General features: G+C 43.1%; 2 protein-coding genes across 8 annotated transcripts in view; one reads left to right on the plus strand and one right to left on the minus strand.

The window, feature by feature from the left end:
• Positions 1–15403, minus strand: part of ZNF790 (zinc finger protein 790) — a 28086-nt gene extending 12683 nt beyond the window's left edge. The window contains exon 1 of one of the 3 annotated variants that reach the window (XM_050769005.1): positions 15316–15403. The gene's annotated coding sequence lies outside the window, so the exon portion shown is untranslated. Of the gene's footprint in view, positions 1–9074; positions 9349–9374; positions 9441–15315 lie in introns of those variants that run through there. The other 2 variants (XM_050769004.1, XM_050769001.1) reach the window with 2 other exon arrangements.
• The window catches only part of ZNF345 (zinc finger protein 345), a 48019-nt gene that overhangs the window by 1886 nt on the left and 21527 nt on the right, over positions 1–24606 (plus strand). Inside the window, exons 2-3 of one of the 5 annotated variants that reach the window (XM_050769107.1) lie at positions 17563–18551; positions 21067–21209. The gene's annotated coding sequence lies outside the window, so the exon portion shown is untranslated. The other 4 variants (XM_050769104.1, XM_050769103.1, XM_050769106.1 and 1 more) reach the window with 4 other exon arrangements.

Consider the following 24606-nt stretch of genomic DNA (forward strand, 5'->3'; position numbering starts at 1 on the left):
GTGGCTCATGCCTGTAATTCCAGCTACTCAGGAGGCTGAGGCAGGAGAATCACTTGAACCCAGGAAGCGGAGGTTGCAGTGAGCCGAGATCATGCCATTGTACTCCAGCTTGGGCAATAAGAGTGAAACTCCATCTCAAAAAAAAAAAAAAAAAAAAAAATTTGTTTGAATATCTATTTTGTAGTTTTCAGAGTATAAGTTTTATTTTCTATACAGAAGATCATGTCATCTGCAAATAGAGATGCTCTTACTTCTGTTCCAATCTTTACTCTAGTGTCTTTTATTTCTTTTACTTCCCCAATTGCCAGTACAATGTTAAACAGAAGTGGGGATCTTTGTCTGGTCCCTGATCTTAGAGGGAAAACATCCAGTCTTTTACCATTAAGTATGATGTTGGCTGTGGGTTTTTCCTAGATATCAGGGTGAGGAAATTCCTCTTTATTCCTAGTTTGTAGAGTGTGTGTGTTTTTAAAAATCATAAAAGGGTATTGGTTTTGTCAAATGCCTTATCTCTATTGAGATGATTGTGTGATTTTTGTTTTTTATTCTGTTGATATGATACATCACATTAACTGACTTTTGATGGTAAGCCAACCTTGCATTCCTGGGATAAATCCCACTCAGTCATGTTATATAATTCATTTTAGATGTTACTGGATTTGGTTTGCTAGTACTTTGTTGAGGATTTTTACACCCATATTCTTATGAGATATACTTTCTCTGGTTTCAGTATCTGGGTAATACTGGCCTCATAAAATGAGCTGGGGACTTGGCTGTATTCCTTAATTATAGCAGAAGACACTGGGTAAACTCAGAGCTGATAATAGGAGTCTTCCTGAATCAGTTGAGCTTCTGAATGGCAGAGAAGGCCTGGCTATTCAAAGGGAGCCAAATTTTTTAAAAATTGTCTTCTTCTGGGGTAACAGAGGAAGAAACTCTTGAGCAAAAAAACCTTAAAAACTACCCTTGCCCCATTCACTTTTTTCACAGGAAAATACCAGTGACAGCTATTCCAGAAAAATCTATTACATCCTCTCCAAAATATAAATTAGATATAACATGCCTAAGATAGTAGGCTGAGGTGGGCAGATCACGAGGTAAGGAGATTGAGACCATCCTGGCTAACACGGGGAAACCCTGTCCTTACTAAAAATACAAAAAATTATCCAGGTGTGGTGGCATGTGCCTGTAGTCCCAGCTACTCAGGAGGCTGAGGCAGGAGAATCACTTGAACCCAGGAGGCAGAGGTTGCAGTGAGCCAAGATTGCGCCACTGCACTCCAGCCTGGCGACAGAGCAAGACTCTGTCTCAAAATAAATAAATAAATAAATAAATAAATAAATAAATACCCACAAAAAGCAAAGTTTTAAAAGTGTGTCAAAATTCCCCATGTACAAAAAAACTCACTAAAAAAATCAGAGAAGATGAAAATTATCACCCAACATTGCAGTCTGATTTTTAAAAAAGTATGATGTAATTGCAGCTCTAAAACAAGACCACAAGCAAAAATATGTGATCTCAGGAAAGAAGAGAAAGTAATAGATAGACCATAGGTGGGAGTTAGTAGAATTCAAGACTGAAAGAGAAAATAGGCTAAATCACATCAGAAATGAAGAATAAACTAGCTAGGTGCAGTGGCATGTGCCTATAGTCCCAGCTACTTGGGAGACTGAGTCTGGAGGATTGCTTGAGTCCAGGAGTTCAAGGTTGAGGCCAGCCTGGACAACACAGTGAGATCCCATCTCTAATCAATAAATAAATCAACTACAAGGTGCATAAGATCTGACAAATGCCACAGAAAGTATAGTATGGAACAAAGAATACAGAAATTAATGAACAGAACAAAATTTAACAAAGAAAGGGATGAAAATCATTTGAAGAAGAAATGAAAAGAGAGATCCAATATGTAAAAGGCAGAGCACCTAAAGACGAAATCCAAATTAAGAGGATATATCTAAAACTATGGTTTTAGCTGTATATCATATATATATATAAACTACAGTTTTAATACTCAAGATGAATTTCATAAAATAAAGTGTAAATATAAATCATGAAAAGTAAAACCATATTACAGGTGAAAATGACCCAAAATAGTACCAAAACATTACCTAATAAAATTATTTGACTAAAACTCATGGGGAATCAAGATAAAAATATAAAGTCACCTATAAGAAAAAGGAAATTCAGTTGTCATCAGACTTCTCCAGTGCTAAATTCAGTACCCCAAACAGTGGGGTAAATCTTCCAATATACTTGTGAAAAAAACAAACGAAGGAGTCAAAACATTTTTATATCCAGCCAAGCTGTCATTCGAGTACAAAGGATATAAGGAGTTTCATATCCTTTGATATGACACAACTTAGGAAATACTGTTGATATGCGCTCTTTGAGAAGAAACTACTAGAAGACACATTCCAGCCACAAAAGAGACAATAGTGAAAGTTTCAGCAAAAGAATAGTAATGATGCTGAACATATTTAAATGCAAATCTAAATAAAATAGAGTGGAATTATGGTAGCCAGCATCCTGGATAGCCCCAAAGGTACCCAGTATATGGTATTCACAACACTGTGTATCTGCCTCCTATACTGAATAGGATTAACTTGTATACCAATAAGGTACTGTGGAAATGATAGGTATGAGATAGATTATAAAAGATACTGTGGCTTCCACCTTATGCTCTGGAGAAAGCCAGTTGACATGTCAAAGGGACACTTAAGAAGCCCCATGGAGAGGTCCAGATGGTGAGAAACTGAGGTCTATTGCCAATAGCCACATGAGAGCCATGTTGGAAGGTGATCCTCTAGTCCCAGTTGATAGCAGCCCTGGCCAAGAGTGTGACTGCAACCTCAAGAGACCCCGAGCCAGAACTTCCCAGGTAAGCCACTCCTGAACTCCTGATCCACAAAAAATGGTGTTAAGATAATAAATATTTATTGCTATTTTAGGGTAATATGTTTTACAGCAATAGATAACTAATATAGAAATGAAGATTAGAGAATAGAAAATAGACTAGCTCTAGCTTACTGATTGCCTCATTTGTGATAACTGAGAGATAAAGGGTGTCATTTCAAGCTGAAAATCAAGGGGAAGAAATTTAGAAATGTTTAAGAGTACAGCCAGGGCAGGAGGATTGCTTGAGGCCAGGAGTTTGAGGCCAGACTAAGCAGAAGAATGACCTTGTCTAAAAAAAACAAAACAAAACAAAACAAAAAAAATGTGAATACAAATGTAAGTCAAACAGGGCAAAATGTCAACTAAATTTCAACATACAAACAAAAAGTAGGAAATTTAAATTTAAAATGACAGCACTTAGCAGGAAAAATTCAAATTCCTATAACTAAATCTAACAATATATGTAATGTACAATGTCTTTTTGTTTGTTTGTTTTTGAGACAGAGTCTCACTCTGTCACCCAGGATGGAGTGCAGTGACACAATCTCGGCTCACTGCAACTTCCGCCTCCTGGGTTCAAGTAATTCTCCTGTCTCAGACTCCCGAGTAGCTGGGACTACAGGTGCCAGCCACCATGCCAAGCTAATTTTTGTATTTTTAATAGAGACGGGGTTTCACCATATTGTTCAGGTTGGTCTCGAACTCCTGACCTCAGGTGATCCACCTGCCTCAGCCTCCCAACGTGCCGGGATTACAGGTGTGAGCCACTGTGCCCGGCCTGTACAATGTTTTTATATTAATTACTACAAATAATTAAAGAAGACCTAAACAAATGAAATAATTTATCATATTCTTGGGATGAAAGGCTGATAATTTTCAAGGTGTCAGTTTCCCCCCAATATAGTGGTATAGGAAGCTTAAAAGTAAAAGGATAGCAAAAGATATACCATGCAAATCATAATCAAAATAATGTTCAGGTGGCTCTAATATCAGATACAGTAGATTTCAGAGCAAATAGCATGGAAGAAAGGATGGTCTTTCAATATACAGGGTGCCAGGTCAACTGAATTTATATGAGGAAAACAAATCATGATTTCCCCTCATGACATACACAAAAATCATTTCCAGGTTTATATACTTACATGTGATAGATAAATATAGATGAAAATACAGAATATCTTCATACTTTGGGGATAAGCAAAGATTTGAATAAGATAAAGAGAGTATACACCATAAGAGAAAAATGATAATGATCAGACATTTTAAAAAGCAATTTCTGTTCATCAGAAAAGAGTGAGTGGGCTGGTCACGGTGGCTCATGCCTGTAATCCCAGCACTTTGGAAGGCTGAGGTGGGCAGATCACCTGAGGTCAGGAGTTCGAGACCAGCCTGACCAACATGGAGAAACCCTGTCTCTACTAAAAATACAAAATTAGCCAGATGTGGTGGCACATGCCTGTAATCCCAGCTACTCAGGAGGCTGAGGCAGGAGAATCACTTGAACCCGGGAGGCGGAGGTTGTGGTGAGCCAAGATCACACCATTGCACTCCAGCCTGGGCAACAAGAGCGAAACTCCATCTCAAAAAAAAAAAAAAAAAAAGGGTAGACAGTGAGTGAAAATGCAAACCTTGGGCTAAGAGATGATATATACAATACACAAAGCTGACAAGGGACTCACATTCAGATTATACGAAGAACTCTGAAGGATTAACAATGAAAGACAAGTTCCCCAACAGCTAGGCTAAGAACTTGAACTGGCACTTCCCAAAGGAAGATACCCAAATGGACAATGCACATGAAAACAAAAGCACTCAACTTCCTTAGTCGTCAGTTAGGAAAACCACAATGCAATATCACTACATATCCACCATATTGGCAAACATTTTACAGTCTGACAATGCCATGTGTTAACAAGAAGATGGATCAATTGGAATTTGCATAAACTGTTGATGGGAACTTTTAACTGGTGCAGCCATTTGGGAAAACTGACAGTATCTGCTTAAGGAGATTCACATACTCTTACTAATTCCTCTCCTTGAAATAACCCAATAGAAATGCATACATGTAAACACAAAATGACAAGTGCAAGAATGCTCTCATCATGATTCATGAGAATAATGTCTTGTCTGTATATATGATAAACTTCAATAAAAAGCCTAGTTAGGAAGAAATACAGCATATTACAAGGCAAATACAAACCAAAAAATAAGCAGAGGCCATGATCTTGAGCATGCTAAAGGCTGCAATTCATAATAAGCATATAACAATCATTAATATCTGTATATCAACTAACAAAACAACAACAACTTTCATAAAGCAAAAGTTACAGGTTATATAAGAAATAAAATTTCGGCCGGGTGGGGTGGCTAATTCCAGCACTTTGGGAGGCCAAGGTGGGCGGATCACAAGGTCAGGAGTTCGAGACCAGCTTGGCCAATATGGTGAAACCACCTCTCTACTAAAAATACAAAAAAAATTAGCTGGGCATGGTAGCACATGCCTGTAGTCCCAGCTACTCAGGAGGCTGAGGCAGGAGAATTGCTTGAACCCAGAGGTTGCGGTGAGCCGAGATCACATCACTGCACTCCAGCCTGGGCAACAGAGGGAGACTCTGTCTCAAAAAAATAAATAAATAAGGGCCGGGCACAGTGGCTCAAGCCTGTAATCCCAGCACTTTGGGAGGCTGAGACGGGCAGATCACAAGGTCAGGAGATTGAGACCATCCTGGCTAACATGGTGAAACCCCGTCTCTACTAAAAAATACAAAAAACTAGCCGGGCAAGGTGGTGGGCGTCTGTAGTCCCAGCTACTCGGGAGGCTGAGGTAGGAGAATGGCGTGAACCCGGGAGGCGGAGCTTGCAGTGAGCCGAGATCCAGCCACTGCACCCCAGCCTGGGTGGCAGAGTGAGACTCCGTCTCAAAAAAAAAAATAAATAAATAAATAAAATAAAAATAAAAATAAATAAAATAGAATACAATTTCATTAATACATCTCTCTCAATCCAAGACAAATCAAGTGCAAGGCAAAAAGTAAGTATAGACTGACCAGATGTTAGATCACAAATAAAAGTTCACTAAGTTCCAAAGTTTAAAAATAACACAATATAGCAAAACTGTAAATTATATTATTGGTGAAGTGGGGACCTACTTTACTGGAAGTGTTCGACATAATCAATAGAGGCTGAGGTCCTCTTATGTCACAGGGATCGAGACTCCTCCACAACACTGAGGCCAAGACACTATACCACTGTATTAGTTTTCTACTGCCATGAGGTAGTGGCTTAAAATAATACAAATCTATTATCATATAGTTCAGTAGAAGTCTGAGTTGGGTCTTACTAGGCTAAAATCAAGGTGTTGGTAGGGCTGTGTTCCTTTCTGGAAGCTCCAGGGGAGAGTTCGTTTTCTTATGTTTTCCAGCTTCTAGAGGCCACCAACATTCCTTGGCTCAAGGCCCACTTCCTCTCTGTAGCCAGCAATGTGGCATCTCTCTGACCATTCTTCTGCGGTCACACCTCCCTCTGACTTTAAACTCAGCCAGGAAAGGTTCACTGACTTTAAGGACCTTGTGTCATTATATTGGTCCAACAAGTTAATCGCCCCCATTTCAAGGTTCTTAACTTAATCCCCTTTGCAAAGTCATTTTTGCCATATAAAGTACCATAGCCCTAGTTTCCAGGGATTAGGAAGTAAACATTGGTTGCAGGGCCATCATTCTGCCTACCTTGACCACTTTTATGGCTTCCATCTTAAACTTCCTTCTTAGAGATACTCGGTGAAGGAAATAATGTATACAGTGGTCCATTTCCAAGACAAAGTGCCTAGAATCAGTGTAGGTAAGCAAACTACAGAAGAAACAGGATATACTAGGCCCCTGCTTGAATACATGATGCCTACTTGTCAGCCTCCCGCTTTCTCCCTTTCCCCCACTTAGTTGCCTTCACCCAAACCAAAGTTTAGTCTAAGACGAAAGTTTGCTAGCCTGCAAAATAGCTCGTTTTGTCTGCTCTTATCAGCCTGCCCAGCTACTTAGGTCATAAGTCAAATACCTGAAGAGCCCCTGAACTAGCTAGGGTTGCAATGCATTGTGGGCTGCAACCAAATGCAGCAAGACAAGCCTAAAAAAAAAAACACACCTGGCCGGGTGCAGTGGCTCATGACTGTAATCCCAGCACTTTGGCAGGCTGAGGTGGGTGGATCACGAAGTCAAGAGATCGAGAACATCCTGGCCAACATGGTGAAACCCCATCTCTACTAAAAATACAAAACTTAGCTGGGCGTGGTGGCACGTGCCTGTAGGCCCAGCTACTCGGGAGGCTGAGGCAGGAGAATCGCTTGAACCTGGGAGGCAGAGGTTGCAGTGAGCTGAGATTGCACCAAAACAAAACACCTGAAGCCCCTACCCAACAATCAATAGGCAATGCCCGGGAAGATTGTGACCCCATAGTACTCAGCCTATGAGGAACCAGGGGAGGAACCTGTGCACTAGGGGATAAATTGCTTGTTGAAACTGTTGGGTGTGCCTATCAGACACCGATCTTGCAAGACCATCATTAAAAGTCTCACTTTCGCTGTTCTCCGGGTCTCTGAGTCCATTCTTTGGGACAGGTAAGTTTATTTCTCACACCCAAGAAATCATCTTTCACTACCCCAACGTTCTCTCTCCAAAAACTGACTTGAATCCAACCAGAATAAGTGTCAATCCAACCTTGTATTTACATTTGTCTACTATAAGAAGCCCCGAATTTCTAGTCAACTGTCTTTTCAGACACTGTACTCCATCAAGTCCCATTTGTCCCCTTTTCTCATTCTTCCCAATTCTCAACACTTTTCCTGTATGCCTTCATAATGGAATTCATAATTCATTAACAACCAACCCCTCTTTTATCTTCAGCCACTTCCGTGAACACGTCCTAACATTCTGAGTCTAACAGAAACCAGGCTCTATCTAGAGGACTTTGCAGCCCTCTCAACATTTCCCCGGCTACAGCCTCTTACCAGTGGGTCTGAAAATGGAACAGATGGCCGGCCTCCCTGTTGTTCATTACCTTCAGACCCTTCTCCCTCCTCCACAAACTCTAGTTTTGAATTTCCTGCCATGAGATTATATATAACTCACCACATGTCACTTTTGTTGACCTCTACCAAACACAGGCACCTCTCTGCAGCGCGATTATCCTTTTCTATTTTTTAAATTCTTGCATTTTTAACTACACCCACACAGATGAGCCTTGTTTACTTATCCTTGCCTGGACTTTTCCCCTCTCATGGCTCATTTCCAACATGTTGATGGGTTGTTTTCCCAGCCCTCTTCCCCCACCTGCTGCTCCATTTCTCGGCCCCAATTTTTTTTTTTTTTTTTTTTTTTTTGAGACGGAGTCTCGCTCTGTCGCCCAGGCTGGAGTGCAGTGGCACAATCTCGGCTCACTGCAAGCTCCGCCTCCTGGGTTCACGCCATTCTCCTGCCTCAGCCTCCGGAGTAGCTGGGACTACAGGCGCCCGCGCCTGCGCCCGGCTAATTTTTTCTATTTTTAGTAGAGACGGGGTTTCACCATGGTCTCGATCTCCTGACCTTGTGATCCGCCCGCCTCGGCCTCCCAAAGTGCTGGGATTACCGGCGTGAGCCACCGCGCCCGGCCTCTCTGCACTAATTTACTGAGAAACTCTTGAACTATGTTGTCTACACTGTCTCCCATTCTTCTCCCCTCCTTCTAGGTTGCCCTCACTCCAATCCAGCTACCGGCCAGCACAAAAACTGCTCCCTACACATTCACGATGGACTATGTCACTCATTGCAAGGCTCAATTCTTTGTTTTTGGCCCCATAGCGGCTATCACCACCTTTACGAACGTAGTCACGCACAACGCGACGCAGTCATATGTATCACGTACATACAGTCACATTTAAATAGTCCATTAGGGTCACACACAGCGCCCGTCATCGTCGTGTGCGCGTACACGCGTGCGTACACACACACACACACACGAGAAGCTCCCGTCGCGGCCCCGCTCCTGCATCAATTTCGCTCTCGCATCCACGGCTCCCATCGCGATCGCTCGCCCCCACGCTCCCTGGCCGGCAAAGTCACCAACTCCAAAGACGTTAGCACCTCACTCCCCTCAGCCCCGGCCTCGGGCCCTGCGGAGTCATTCGGCTTCTGTGTGTCAGAGTCACTCACCTGGCCCTAGGGTCCCTTGATGGTGGAAGGTTCCGCGATCACCCTATCATCCCTAAAGGCATAGAGCGCTGACAGGAAGTTGCCCGGGGAACGGTGCACTCTGGGAAATGTAGTTCAGAGCCTGGGCCGCCTTTTATTGACTGGGACACTGCGGTCACCATTAACGGACCCTGGATTTGAGACCCATCCCCTCGCTGGGCAAAGACATCGCCCACACACCGCTCACATCTGCGGCCGAGAACTTCCAGAATCCCAGCCCGCGTTTAGGAAGCTTCAGCAGAGGCCTGTAGGCTGCCCTACCTCTGCAAACGGCGCCCAGCCCTGGGAACAGGACAGTAAGCCCAGGCCATCTTAGGCTGGAAGTAACCTTGGCCCCGAGGGCCTCTGGGAAATGTAGTCTAGAGCCTGGAACACTGCAGAAATGCCCCCAGGGGATGGTGCGATTGTTTTCAGCAGGAGCTCGCTGCGTGGGCCTCTGACCCATGTGGTGTGGCGGGAAAGTCCTACAAGACTGTGCCAAGCAAGTGGCTTGTCTGTCCCGTCTCTGCCCGAGCCTCGGCCCAGCTGGGTGGACACCTCTTATCCTACAAGTACCAGCCTGGGATAGAACGAAGGAGAAACGGTCCATGGGACACAGCTACATGCCCAGCCCTACAGGGGTACCCTGCCTGGGAATCCATGAGAACCCCTCCTAATACCTTATTCCCATCCTCCAATCGCCCTTAAAGTGTTTGGTTTCAATTAATGTTTATAGTCACATTAGTATTGTTTTATAAATTCTATTCATGCCATTCTTTTTGCTGAAGTACACATTTGCCAGGTTTTATTTGCTTCTCTTTTAGATGTACATCATTTAGATCTACATCTAAACTTTCTGACAGAGAAGTAATTTTTTTCAGTACTTTCAAACTCATCAGATAATTAAAAGTTTTCTTCTTTGTTTTTATTGTGAAACAGAAAATACTTGAAGTGCATAAAATGTCTAAGGTCAGTATAACTCCACACAAGTGTTGGTATCTCAAGAACAAATGCCCATTCTATGTGATCATTTCTTTTTCTTTCTTTCTTTTATTTATTTATTTATTTTATTTTTTTTTATTTTTTTGAGACGGAGTCTCGCTCTGTCGCCCAGGCTGGAGTGCAGTGGCCGGATCTCAGCTCACTGCAAGTTCTGCCTCCTGGGTTCACGCCATTCTCCTGCCTCAGCCTCCCCAGTAGCTGGGACTACAGGCGCCCGCCACCTCACCCAGCTACTTTTTTGTATTTTTTAGTAGAGACGGGGTTTCACTGGATTAGCCAGGATGGTCTCGATCTCCTGACCTCATGATCCACCCGTCTCGGCCTCCCAAAGTGCTGGGATTACAGGCTTGAGCCACCGCGCCCGGCCAAAGATGTATAGTTTTCAACAACAACATCAAATTACAAGACACATGAAAAGGCAAGAAAACTCATGACACCCTCAAGACATAAAAGCAAAAAGCAAAAACAAACAAACAGAGGTAGACTCAGATGGGATTTCCCCAGGCGTTTGAGGCTGCAGTGAACTGTGATTGCACCACTGCACTCTAGCCTGGGCAACAAAGCAAGACCCTATCTCAAAAATTAAAAGAAAAGAAAACGAAAAGATATGATGTAGATGTTGGAACTATCTAAAAAGGAATTTAAAATAACTATTATTAATATTTTCAAAGCTTTACCATGATGTTTTTCAACCAGAGGTGATTTTGTTCTCCAGGAGATATATGGCAGAGTATGGAGAAGTTTTTGGTAGTCATAACTGGAGAGGTGCAATTTGCATTTAGAGGACAGAGGTCAGGGATGCTACTAAATACACTACAAGCACAGGATAGCTTGCCACAACAAAGAATTATCCAGTCCCAAATCATGGTCCAAGGTTGAGATGCCCTAAGTAATCAAGACAGTGTGTTTTGGTGAAGGATAGAAAGATAGATTAATGGAAGCAACAGGCTGGGCGTGGTGGCTCACGCATGTAATCCCAGCACTGTGGGATTAGTTCACCATTTGTGGACAGTAAATACTTACATAGACTCTGTGTTTTAATTGCATTTCCTTAGATTCTGTATTAGTCTATTTGGCACTCATTCATCAAGAGGCCAATTATATTAACTATATTTTCTTATTTTCTGTATTCTTGATGCTCTGGCATTTGGTGACCTTACAAAAAAACAGGGAGAGGCTGCTCCTCTTGGGCTAATTCCTAAAGATAATCACAATTTTCCAGTGATCACAGCTTACATATGCAAACCAACCAATCCTGAGTCTATACCTCTCTGATACTGTGATGTAATAAGAAATATATATTTTGGTCTTCATCCATATCCATGGTTCTTGGCTTATGCATCCTAAAGCCCTTGTAGTTTCCTAAACAGAGTATTTTCTGTTAAAACACTTGTTCTTAGCCGGGTTCGGTGGCTCACACCTGTAATCCCAGCACTTTGAGAGGCCAAGGCGAGCAGATCACGAGGTCAGGAGTTCGAGACCAGCCTGGCCAACATGGTGAAACCCTGTCTCTACTAAAAATACAAAAATTAGCCGGGCGTGGTGACGCACATCTGTAATCCCAGCTACTCAGGAGGCTGAGGCAGAATTGCTTGAACCTTGGAGGCAGTGGTAAAAGTGAGCTGAGATTGCACCACTGCACTCCAGCCTGGGCAACAGAGTAAGACTCTGTCTTGGGAAGAAACAAAACAAAAGAAAAACACTTCTTCTTTTGTCCTTGGTTATGTTCTGAATGTGTCCCCAAAATTAATATATTGAAACTTAATTGCCAATATGTTAGATTAAGAAGTGGAGCCCTTCACGCCTGTAATCCCAGCACTTTGGGAGGCCAAGGCGGGCGGATCACCTGAGGTCAGGAGTTTGAGACCAGCCTGGCCAACATGGTGAAACCCCGTCTCTACTAAAAGTACAAAAATTAGCCAGGCTTGGTGGCATGTGCCTGTAATCCCAGCTACTCTGGTGACTGAGACAGGGGAATCACTTGAACCGGGGAGGCGGACGTTGCAGTGAGCCAAGATCACGCCATTGTACTCCAGCCTGGGCGACAGAGAGAGACTCTGTCTCAAAAAAAAAAAAAAGAAGTGGAGTCCTTAGGAGGTGATTAGATTATGAGGGAAGAGCCTACATAGATGGAATTCGTGCTTTAAAAAAAAGGATTGAGGAGGCCAGGCGAGGTGGCTCACGCCTGTAATCCCAGCACTTTGGAAGGCCAAGAAGGGCACATCACAAGGTCAGGAGATGGAGACCATCCTGGCTAACACAGTGAAACCCCGTCTCTACTAAAAATACAAAAACTTAGCCGGGCGTGGTGGCGGGCGCCTGTAGTCCCAGCTACTCAGGAGGCTGAGGCAGGAGAATGGCGTGAACCCGAGAGGCAGAGCTTGCAGTGAGCCGAGATTGCGCCACTGCACTCCAGTCTGGACGACAGAGCCAGATTCCGTCTCAAAAAAAAAAAAAAAAAAAAAAACGGATTGAGGGAATGAGTCCAGCCCTTCAGTACCTTCTGACAAGTGGGGACACAGCATTCCTCCCCTCTGGAGGATACAGCAACAAGGTCCTACCTTGGAAGCAGAGATCAGACCTAGCAGACACCAATCCTGCTGGCATCTCGAACTTCCCAACCTCCAGAACTGTGGGAAATAATTTTCCGTTATTTACAAATTACTTAGTCTCAGGTATTTTGCTATAGAAGTACTAAGGGACTAAGACACTTCAGTTCCTGAAATAGCACCAGAGTAATAAATGTGAAAGATGTCTTTATTGTTCATAACCAACCCCTTTCAACCACAAGGGAGTTAATGAGGTGATGTTGGGAAAGCCCCTACATAACCACAGGATAGGGCAACCAAACATGTGATGAGACGGTTGGAAAGTTCTGCCCTACCCGGTGACTTCTGGGGAAAGGAAAAGGGTTGAAGGTTGAACTCATCACCAATCGCTGCTGATTTAGTTAATCATGCCTACGTAATGAAGCCTCCATAAAAACACAAAGGGCTCTGTTCAAACAGCTTATTTCCCAGACCTCCCACAGGCATTTAATTTTTTTCTGTTCTTTAGGAGACATTGGTGGGGTAAACATACAAAAATGTGATTGCCTCATTCAACCAAGAGTCTTAGCCACAATTAAAAGATGTTCAGACGGAGCTGCACAGGAATGTGATGTTGGAGAACTAGAGCAACAGAGCCACATTAGGTATAGATCGCTTCCCTGTATAGTCCAAATTTTGTTGTTTTTGTTTTTTGGGTCTTTGTTTGTTTTGTTTTAAGGAGTGGAGAGTTTAATAGGCAAGAAGGAAGGGAGAAGACAGTAGGAAGAAGTTCCCCCATACAGAGATGGGGTGTGGGGGTGGGAGGGGCTGCGAATCTCAGTTCACAGCAACCTCTGTCTCCCAGGTTCAAGCCATTCTCCTGCGTCAGCCTCCCTAGCAGCTGGGATTACAGGCGCACACCACCATGTCTGGCTAATTTTGTATTTTTAGTAGAGACGGGATTTCGTCATATTAGCCAGGCTGGTCTTGAACTCCTGGCCTCAAGTGATCCACCCGCCTCGGTTTCCCAAAGTGCTGGGATTACAGGAATGAGCCACTGCACTCATGCTGTTTTTTTTTTCTTTCTTTCTTTCTTTCTTTCTTTTTTTTTGTAGAGAGTATGCTGTTCAGGCTGGTCTCAAACTGCTGGGCTCAAGTGATCCTCCTGCCTCAGCCTTCCAAAGTGCTTGGGATCACTAGGCATGAACCACCATGCCCAGCCTTTCCTGCCATTGTTAAAAGCTTCAGGATTAGATTTTACGTCAGCATTTCCTGTTGTCATATACTTCCCGCCATCATATTTCAGCAACCTCTGCCACCTCCCAAAGTTTCTAGCTTAAAAAGTTATTGATTTCCTCCTAGTTCCCCTTTCTGTCAGTTTTTAAATTTTATATTTGTTTTCAAATAAGTCATCACATTAATTTTAAAAATTTAAACAAGATTATAGTGAAAAAAGGAAGTTTCCCTTTCACAATTTATCTTCCCCATATGCATAATGACGGGTTTTTTTTTAAAACTACTTTGAGTACTCATACTGATTTTGTTTTCTAGGTCAGAAGAAATGTCTGAATGTTAAATGTTTACATAAAAATGCTATTTTATTATATCAATAATGGAGCTTCCCCCCTTTGAAATTGCTGCTCCAGGAAGATACAAACTTATCACAATTTAAAGAGAAAATGAGACTTGGAGGTTCAGATTCCTCCACAGTCACAGTATCAGCTACCCATGCAGTGACCCACATTTAGGTGATTACACACATTCACACACAGATCCATACACGATCTTGCCCCCAGCCTCCACACACTCCATATGACCTCCCCACCCGCAAAGGTGCACACATCTTGACCTCACCTTTCTCACACATGCACCAATCTTACTGGCACGCGGTTTCTTTCACTCAACTACCCAGACACCCCTCATCTCACCAGCACAAGCAGTCCCACCGCAGTCTTACACACACTCGAGCCTTCCTTTGCCCAGTCTCGCATGCGTGACTGGGATCGCAGATTTGTCCTCTTCCGACTCCCCATCCTGATTCGGTCTCAGACGCTCAGGTCCCATATTGGAGTGCACTCTCCCGGCTCCTCCACACGCTACGCAGCTGCCCGCCTCAAGAGCGTCTGCGTGCTTCCAGCATTAAGTGGAATTCCGAGCAGCCTCCGGGGCACAGTTAGTCTAGTCACTGCGGCCAGACTCCCGCCTCAGGACCCAGAGGACGCAGCCCACTTACTTTGGCTGGGCCCATCCAGTCTCCGGCGAGGCTTGGACTACGTTTCCCAGGAGACCTTGCGGTCCAGTATGTCTCCCGGGGAGGGGCGGAAGCCCGGGAGCCGCCCTCTGAGGCTGGGCGGGGTGAAAGAAAACTTGCTCCAGAGGAGTTAAAACAGGCAAGAAGGACTTGGTTAAAGACTGTTGCAAAAGTCAACTTCCAATACAACAGCAGCTGGAGATTTATAACTAACGGGCTGGGTGAAGGAATTAAAGCATGGTAAATTACTAAGAGGAACTCAAGTATCAAGGGTGGGGGGATTGTTGCTAAACTGGCTTAGCTGGATTCTTGCTGAAGTGGGGTTCGCAGGCTATGGAGGAGGTCTGGCCAAACAAAAAGGGCTCAGAGGAGCCTGACTAAAGCTTGGTCTAGGGAGTCCTTGTCAGGTGAGACTCCCGGAAGGCTCCGATGGGCAGCTCACCTCAAATATTTAGTTTTGTTGGTGCCAGATTCCGCGCCACAGGAATCGGGATGGCTGGGCTGTAGCTTTCGGCAACCTGTCGCTTTCTGGACTACACTTCCCAGAAGCCTCTAGGCTCAGGGCTCTCTCCCGCGATAACTAGATAGTCTCTTGAGGAGTGGGCGGGATCTTCCCGCGGGTTTGGGCTGGCGGCCTTGGGGCTTTGTGAGATAGCTGGGGTCGGCTTGTTTGGATTCCAGTGGAGTGGAGCTGACCCTACCCGAACAGGCGTAAGTGAGGCTGCTCGGAGCCTGGGGCGAGAGGAACTCCCGACCTGTGTGGGCTGCGTAGGGAGCAGGCTAAGGAGCGATTGTGAGGAGTGTGTACGGTTGTGACTGGGGGTGTCTCTATGGTGGGCGTGTATCTGTGCGACCGTGTATGGAACTGTGAGGGCGGGGAGGACTTTTTCTTTCTGTTTGTGCGGGTGTCAGTGGAGTTTAATTGTGACCGGGTTGGACACTGTGTTTGCGAGTGTGAGGTTCCTGGACCGCGGTTGTGACTGTGTGTCCCCTTGGCGTGTGTGTGTGTTTGTTACCATTTGCGGAACTGTGTGTAGTATGCCTTAATTGTGAGGTTTGTGGCTGCTTCCGTATGTGTGTGCGCGCGCGCGTGTTGGTGATATTGTTGATGTAGGGTGCGTGTGACTTTGTTGTCATTGCGACCCCAAGGTGTATGTCGCTGGGATTTTGAGTGAGAGATGTCCACGGACTCTGCAGTTGTGTCCGTGTCTGCCCCCGTGGTGTGTGTGAGTGTGTGATTGTGTGACCATGTGCAGCCTGTTGTGTTTAGGTTTGGGGTGCCTGTGACGTTTATGTCCCCATGATGTGAGTGAGTGAGTTTGTGTGACTATGTGTCTATATAGCCAATGTAGGTATGGGGAGTCTCTGTCTTTGTGACTTCAGCCACTGGAGACCTCTGTGAGCTCAGAAACAGATTCTGCCCAGAACGGCATTGACCCTGCCCGGATTGAGCAGGACGTCCTAGACTTCTTTGACTTTACTCTGTAGGTGGTGGGCAGTAGGGTAGCCAAGATAACTTCTGACATAGTCAAACCGGATCTCTCTCAGAAGAACCTGATGTTTCCTGACTCCTTTCTCCTTCCTCAGCTCTGCCCTGCTTGGATAGAGACCTCCGGAGAGGAGTAAAGAATGACTGTTGAACATCCTCAAGGCACCTGCAAGGTAGCTTGTCCTTTCCTCTTGTTTCCTGAAATCCCTTTTTCTTTGTCAGGACATAGTTGCTTTCCTTCTCTTGAAAATTCTTGCTTATCAGATGACCTGATCCCTGGAATTTCCCTTTTGACAAAATGTGGTGTCTTCAAACCCCACCTCCAACACCTGATTTTCTCTTACTAATTTGTCAGACAATTTTAATTTTTCTTTTTTTTTCCTCTCTCTTTCTTTTATTTATTTATTTATTTTTTTTTTTGAGACAGAATCTGGCTCTGTCGCCCAGGCTGGAATGCAGTGGTGCGATCTTGGCTCACTACAGCTTCCACCTCCCAGACTCAAGCAATTCTCTTGTCTCAGCCTCCCGAGTAGCTGGAATTACAGGCATATGCCACCAAGCCCGGCTAATTTTTCTATTTTTAGTAGAGACAGGGTTTCACCTTGTTGCCCAGGCTGGTCTTGCACTCCTGGGCACGATCTATCCACCTGCCTAAGCCTCCCAAAGTGCTGGGATTACAGGTGTGAGCCACCGCACTCGGTTTTAATTTTTCTTTATGCTATCTTTTTAAAAAATGTGATTTCTTTCAGATTATAAAAGTAAAACATGATTGTTTTAAATAATTTCAAAAGGACAGAAATCCCTGATGTAGAAAATTTATATATGCACATAAAACATAATTGAATTCATGCAGCATTTGCCATTTTATATCCTACATTTTCACATAAAATTAAATATTTTCCCACATAGTATATTTTGAAAATATTTTTAGAGATCCATAACATTTATTTGAATGCCAACAGCTTTTTTCTTCAAATTCGGTAAAGAAATGGGACCCACTTGTGTAGTTTAATAAGTAAAACACCCACTTGTTCAGCTTAACAAGTATAATACAGGCCGGGCGTGGTGGCTCAAGCCTGTAATCCCAGCATTTTGGGAGGCTGAGATGGGCGGATCACGAGGTCAGGAGATCGAGACCATCCTGGCTAACACGGTGAAACCCCGTCTATACTAAAAAATACAAAAAACTAGCCGGGCGAGGTGGCGGGCGTCTGTAGTCCCAGCTACTGGGGAGGCTGAGGCAGGAGAATGGCGTGAACCCGGGAGGCGGAGCTTGCAGTGAGCCGAGATCTGGTCACTGCACTCCAGCCTGGGCGACAGAGCAAGACTCCGTCTCAAAAAAACCAAAAAACAAAAAAACAAGTAAAATACCAACTTGTGCAGTTTAACAAGTAATTATAAAGATCCATGTAAGGGGTACCCAGATCAATAACTAGAATACATCCATCACTGAAGAAGCCTCTACTCTACTCCTCCACAGTCACAAACAACACTGTGCTTCTGTGATGATAACCACTGTGGTCATTTCTTTGCCCTTCATTAGAGCTTTAGTACCTATGAATTAATCCCAAAGGCATAGAAGTGCAATTTTTGTTTGTTTGTTTTCTAACTTTGTATGAATAGACATTCTTTTGTTTCTTTTTTTCACAAAAGACTACATAATAAAAGTGACAGTTAATTTTTTTTTTTTTGAGACAGGGTCTTGCCCTGTCACCCAGGCTGGAATGCAGTGGCGAGATCTCGGCTCATTGCAATCTCTGCCTCTTGGGTTCATGCGATTCTCCTCACTCAGCCTCCAGAGTAGCTGGGATTACAGGCACGTGTCACCACACCCGGCTAACTTGTGTATTTTCAGTAGGGACTGGGTTTCACCATGTTGGCCAGGCTGGTCTCGAACTCCTGACCTCTGGTGATCCACCCTCCTCAGCCTCCCAAAATGCTGGGATTATAGGCAAGAGCCACTACACCCAGCTAACAGTTCATTTTTTATTGCTATATGTATACTATCCCATTATATGGACAAACTATAATTTACTTACCTTCTACTCTTTTTTGTTTGTTTTTGAGACGGATTCTCGCTCTGTTGCCCAGGCTGGAGTGCAGTGGCACGATCTTGGCTCACTGCAACCTCCGCCTCCCGAGTTCAAGTGATTCTTCTGCCTCAGCTTCCCAAGTAGCTGGGATTACAGGTGTGTATCACCGGGCCTGGCTAATTTTTGTATTTTTAGTAAAGATGTGGTTTCACCATGTTGGCCAGGCTGGTCTTGAACTCCTGACCTCAGGTGATCCGCCTGCCTCAGCATCCCAAAGTGCTGAGATTACAGGCATGAGCCACTGTCCCTGGCCTTATCCTTCTACTCTTGATAGAAATTTATCTTGTCATTTTTGGCTACTACAGGCAGTGTGACTATGATCATTTTGTGTGCATATTTTAGTACACATTTGCTTGCATTTCTGTAGTGTATATACCTAGTGATTAAATTGCTAATAGTGGCTGGACACGGTGGCTCATGCCTGTAATCCCAGCACTCTGGGGGGCCAAGGCAGGCAGATCATGAGGTCAAGAGATCGAGGCCATCCTGGCCAACATGGTGAAACCCCATCTCTACTAAAAATACAAAAGTTAGCTGGGCGTGGTGGCGTGCATCTGTAGTCCCAGCTACTCGGGAGGCTGTGGAGAATCGCTTCAACCCTGGAGGCAGAGGTTGCAGTGAGCCGAGATCATGCCGCTGTCCTCCAGCCTGGCAACAGAGTGAGACTCCATCTCAAAAAAAAAAAAATGCTGATAGGTAGGGTTTGTACATCTTCAGTTTTACCAAACATTGCCAAACTGTTCTCTAAAGATACTGTACTTTTGCCAGCAGTTTACAAGAGTTTTCTTAGCTCCACCTCCATGCTAGCCCTTGGCATCATCAAACTCTTAAATGTTTGCCAATCTGGTGGGTGTCTAATTTATATTTAATTTAAATTTCCTTTATTACTAATAAAGTTGAGCACTGATTCTTGGCCATTTGAATATCCCCCCCCTTTTTTTTTGAGACTGAGTCTCTATTGCCCAGGCTGGAGTGCAGTTGAATGTCCCCTTTTATAAGATGTTGTTCAAATATTTGACCAATTTTTAATTGGGTTTTTTTTCTCTGATTTGCAGCAGTTGTACATATGTGTATATATCTTCTGTAAATTAATCTTTTTTTTTCAGTTGTATGTGTGATAAGTATTTTCGCCTGCTCTGGTTTGGCTTTTCACTCTATGTGGTGCCTTTTGACAAATAGAAGTTCTGGGTTTCATTTTAATAATATCATTTCCTATGGTTAGTCTTGTTTAAGAAATTTTTGTCTACCTTAAGGTAATGAAGATTTTCTTTGGTGTTAAAGACAAAAACTTGCCTTCCTTCCTTCCTTCCTTACTTCCTTCCTTCCTTCCTTTCCTTCCTTTCTTTCTTCCTTCCTTCCTTCCTTCTTTCCTTCCTTTCCTTCCTTTCCTTCCTTTCCTTCCTTTCCTTCCTTCTTTTTTTTGACATGGAGTTTAGCTCTTGTTGCCCAGGCTAGAGTGCAGTGGCCTATCTCCGCTTACCGCAACTCTGCCTCCTGGGTTCAAGCGATTGTCCTGCCTCAGCCTCCCGAGTAGCTGGGATTACAGGCATGCACCACCACGCCTGGCTAATTTTGTATTTTTAGTAGAGACAGGGTTTCTCCATGTTGGTCAGACTGGTCTGGAACTCCTGACCTCAGGTGATCTGCCTACCTCAGCCTTCCAAAGTGCTGGGATTACAGGCATGAGCCACCGCACCTAGCCAAGCCGAAAACTTTCTGGATTTTGGCTTTAACGTTTAGGTCTTTACACCACCTGGAATTTTTGTAGGGTAGGATTCAATTTCATTTTTCCCCCAGGTGTGTATTCAGTTATTATGGTATCATTTATTGGAAAGTTAATATTTTCTGCACTGATATGCAGCGCCATTTTAGTAAAAAAATCAAGTAAACATATATGTCTATGTCTATTTCTGGATTCTGTTCCGCTGGTCTATTTGTTACTCCTCACAGTAATACCATACTGTCTTACTCACTGTAACTTTGTATTTGGAGCAAGTACACTCACCTTCTTTTTCCTCAAGAGTGTCTAGGCTGTTTGTATTTCTTTGCATTTTCATGTCAGTTTTTGAATTAGCTTGGTTGCACCCAAACGTCTCTTGGAATTTTGATGAAATTGCATTGTATGTATAATTTTATGAGTAGAAATTTGGAAACTCTTCTACACTTGATCTTAACCAAAAGGCCCAAGAGACAATGGGGCACTCTTCTAATAACATGAGTCTCTCAGTTGATGTAGGTCTTAGTGTTTCTCAGCAAGGTCTTGCTTATCTCCTATAAATAGTTCTAGGCAAGTAGGAATCACATAATTCATTCTACAGAGTATTCCTTTGGCATTGACTGTCTGGAATCTGAGCAGTTCAGATAATGATCAATCATAATTTTAGCCTGGTTTTTTTTTTTTTTTAAAATATTGAGCACCTATCTCCTCCTCCCTGTCCTTGTCCTCCTCCTCCTCCTGCTCTTCCTCCTCCTCGAAAAGCAGCTTTATTAGAAAGACTGAAATGTGTGGTAACTTGAACAGCTAGGTTGTACAAGAAAGAAATTGAAAATTCCCTTTCTGATGTCTTCCAAAACTTGAATTTCATTTAAATGCACCTTGTTCTTTCCTCAGACCTCTAACTTCACCCTGGAGTTGAGCAGAAACATAGCTTGCCTTTTCCCTCAAATCAATCTTGGACTCCAGACAAAGGGTTGGACCTTTGAGCCAATAAGCAGGTTACTGGTAACAGTACCTGAGGAAAGAAAAAGCTGTGGGTGAGACGTTCTTTATATATGGTATCCTCCCACTCCTATCTTCTCCAGCTCTTTATGTACTAATATATTTTTAATATTTTCTTTTATTCTTGGACTCCTCAAATACATTTTTGGAAGTGGGGGATATGAAATTAGGTATAGATTTACATATAATGTAGATATTTATTGCCTAATATTTTTGTGTTAGTAACATCTGGTACAATCAAGCCTGCTTTTTATGGTATCTTTTACTCTTCTCACTTGCCATGTTTCTTTTTTTTTTTTTTTTTTGAGATAGAGTCTCACTCTGTTGCCCAGGCTGGAGTGCAGTGGTGCGATCTCGGGTCACTGCAAGCTCTGCCTCCTGGGTTCGCCATTCTCTTGCCTCAGCCTCCGGAGTAGCTGAGACTACAGGTGCCCACCACCACGCCCGGCTAATTTTTTGTATTTTTAGTAGAGATGGGGTTTCACTGTGTTAGGCAGGATGGTCTCGATCTCCTGACTTCATGATCCACCCGCCTCGGCCTCCCAAAGGGAATTACAGAGTGAGCCACCGCGCCTGGCCTTTTTTCTTTTTTAATGGAGTTTCACTCTTGTTGCCCAGGCTGGAGTGCAATGGTGTGATCGCGGCTCACCACAACCTCTGCCTCCCGTTCAAGTGATTTTCCTGCCTCAGCCTCCCGAGTAGCTGGGATTACAGGCATGTGCTACCATGCCTGGCTAATTTTGTATTTTTAGTAGAGACAGGGATTTTCCATGTTGGTCAGGGTGGTCTCGAACTCCTGACCTCAGGTAATCCACCCAGCTCGGCCTCACAAAGTGCTGGGATTACAGGCGTGAGCCACCGCACCCGGCCCACGTTTCTTTTTTAACTACCCTTTTCTCTTCCTCACCTCTCACCTCCACTGTGCTATATGAGGTAATTTCTGCCTCTACATCTTTGCCATCTTTTCTTACCAACTCTTTAGTTCACATATTGTCTTCATTGGAAAAAAAATCATCTCAGATTATTTTACTCATACTAGTCTTATCTCTCTGTAATACGGCATAAAGAACGTGATCTTAAGTATCAGAAAAATGTGGCATCTGATTTCACCCATACCACTTGTGAGTTGTTTAACCTGTGAAGAAGAGATAATAATTTTCTCTCAGTGTTGTCAACATTGAAATAATTTATGTGCACAACACTTGATGCACATCAGGTGTTGAGTAAATGTTATTTCCCTTCTTTACTTTTCATTCTTGGGACCTCTATAGCAATTACAATAGAAAGCATTTAACTAAATAGCTTTGGTTTTTCCCAAAATATCTTATATGTAAGTTTTGCTCCCTACCTATATTGTAAATCATTTAGAACAGGATTTTGACTTTCAGTTCTCTTATATGTAACTTTTCAATCCATTTTAAATTTGTTTTGCTTTGATTTGGGGATCTATATTCAGTTTTTTCTCATTTACCTAGTCTTATTCCCATATCATTTATTCAGTGATAACTTACTTGCTTTTCCCTTACTTTGTACTGCCTACTTGGTGATATTATAAATAGTGATATTCAAATAGTTATATATTTGAATTTTTTTTCCAGTTTTGATTTATGTCTCTGTGCTTCTTCCTGAACCATGTTTATATTTTCTTTCAAAAACCTTTGAATACATGATCAAATGTGTCACTTCTTAAGAGTGCTGTATTTGGGCAGGCCAGTGGCTCATGCCTATAATCCCAGAACATTGAGAGGCCAAGGCAGGTGCATCACCTGAGGTCAGGAGTTCGAGACTAGCCTGGACAACATGGTGAAATCCCATTTCTACTAAAAATACAAAAATTAGCCAGGGCATGGTGGCAGGTACCTGTAATTCCAACTACTCGGGAGGCGGGAGAATCGCTGGAACCCGGGAGGCAGAGGCTGTAGTGAGCCAAGATCGTGCCACTGCACTCCAGCCTGGGTGACAGAATGAGACTCTATCTCCAAAAAACAATAAAAACAAAAAAGATTGCTGTATTCTTTATTTTCATTTCTAAATTTGTTTCCTTATTACAACAAATTTAGAAAACAGTAGGATAAAGAAAAAACAAAGGTCATCTGTAATCCTATCAATTAGATGTAGCTACCATCAAATTGTTATAGCAAATACTTAGAATTCTTTTTTTAATATGATCATTGTGTAGCTATTGATCTGTGTAACCTGTGTTTATTATGCCAAAATACATATAAACAGCTGTCCATGTTAACATTTATCTTTATCATGAATTGTAATGGCCTCATAGAGTTATTTCACCAAGTCTTTTTTGTTGAATATAGTTTGCTTACAAATTATTGCCTTTCTAAATAACCATCTACTTTGGCCAAATGCTAGTGCTTGTTTTTTTCCTTTTCAGTAAAATTATAATTATATACATAATTAATGAATATATTTTTCTTATAAAAATAATTTATATATTATAGAGGGGCTCAAGTCTTGTGCAGCCACAGTCCCCAATCCGAGGTATCTACCCAAACGTAGCCACTGTTATTGGTTAATTATTCATTTTGTTAACCTTTATTCTATGCATTTAAGTACATACATATATACATACATGTACATTTCACTAAAAAGTGAAATTATAGGAATAATAGCATATGTGTATTTTATTTTATTTTATTTTATTTATTTTTGAGATGGAGTTTTGTTCTTGTTGCCCAGGCTGGAGTGCAATGGCACAATCTCAGCTCACCACAACCTCTGCCTCCAGGGCTCAAGCAATTTTCCTGCCTCAGCCTCCCTAGTGTCTGGGATTATAGGCATGTGCCACCACATCCCGCTAATTTTGTATTTTCAGTAGAGACAGGGTTTATCCATGTTGGTCAGGCTGGTCCCAAACTCCCGACCCCAGGTGATCCACCTGCCTTGGCCTCCCAAAGTGCTGCGATTACAGGCGTGAGCCCGGCTGAGTATATGTATTTTAAATGTCAGTAAATACTTCCAAATTAAATTTCAAATTGGCTTGATCACTTCACAGTACACTCAGTTGTCTCTAACAGAATCAGCTTTTCTAACTACCAGTTAGGTCACTTATTGCTGCAAAAGGTACAAAATAGCACTTAGAACAAATAATGATTTCATTTCATTTCAGCCAGCTATTCTTTTTTTGTTTGTTTGCTTGAGACTAAGTTTCGCTGTTGTCACCCAGGCTGGAGTTTAATGGCATGAGCTCTGCTCACTGCAACCTCCACTTCCTGGGTTCAAGCAATTCTTCCTCAGCCTCCCAAGTAGCTGAGATTACAGGCGCCTGGCACAATGCCCAGCTAATTTTTTTTGTATATTTAATGGAGATGGGGTTTCACCATGTTGTCCAGGCTGGTCTCCAACTCCTGACCTCAGATGATTCGCCCACCTAGGCCTCCCAAAGGGCTGGGATTATAGGCATGAGCCACGTCTGGC

Source organism: Macaca thibetana, chromosome 19 (genome assembly GCF_024542745.1).
Source record: "Macaca thibetana thibetana isolate TM-01 chromosome 19, ASM2454274v1, whole genome shotgun sequence".
Taxonomy (NCBI): Eukaryota; Metazoa; Chordata; class Mammalia; order Primates; family Cercopithecidae; genus Macaca; species Macaca thibetana.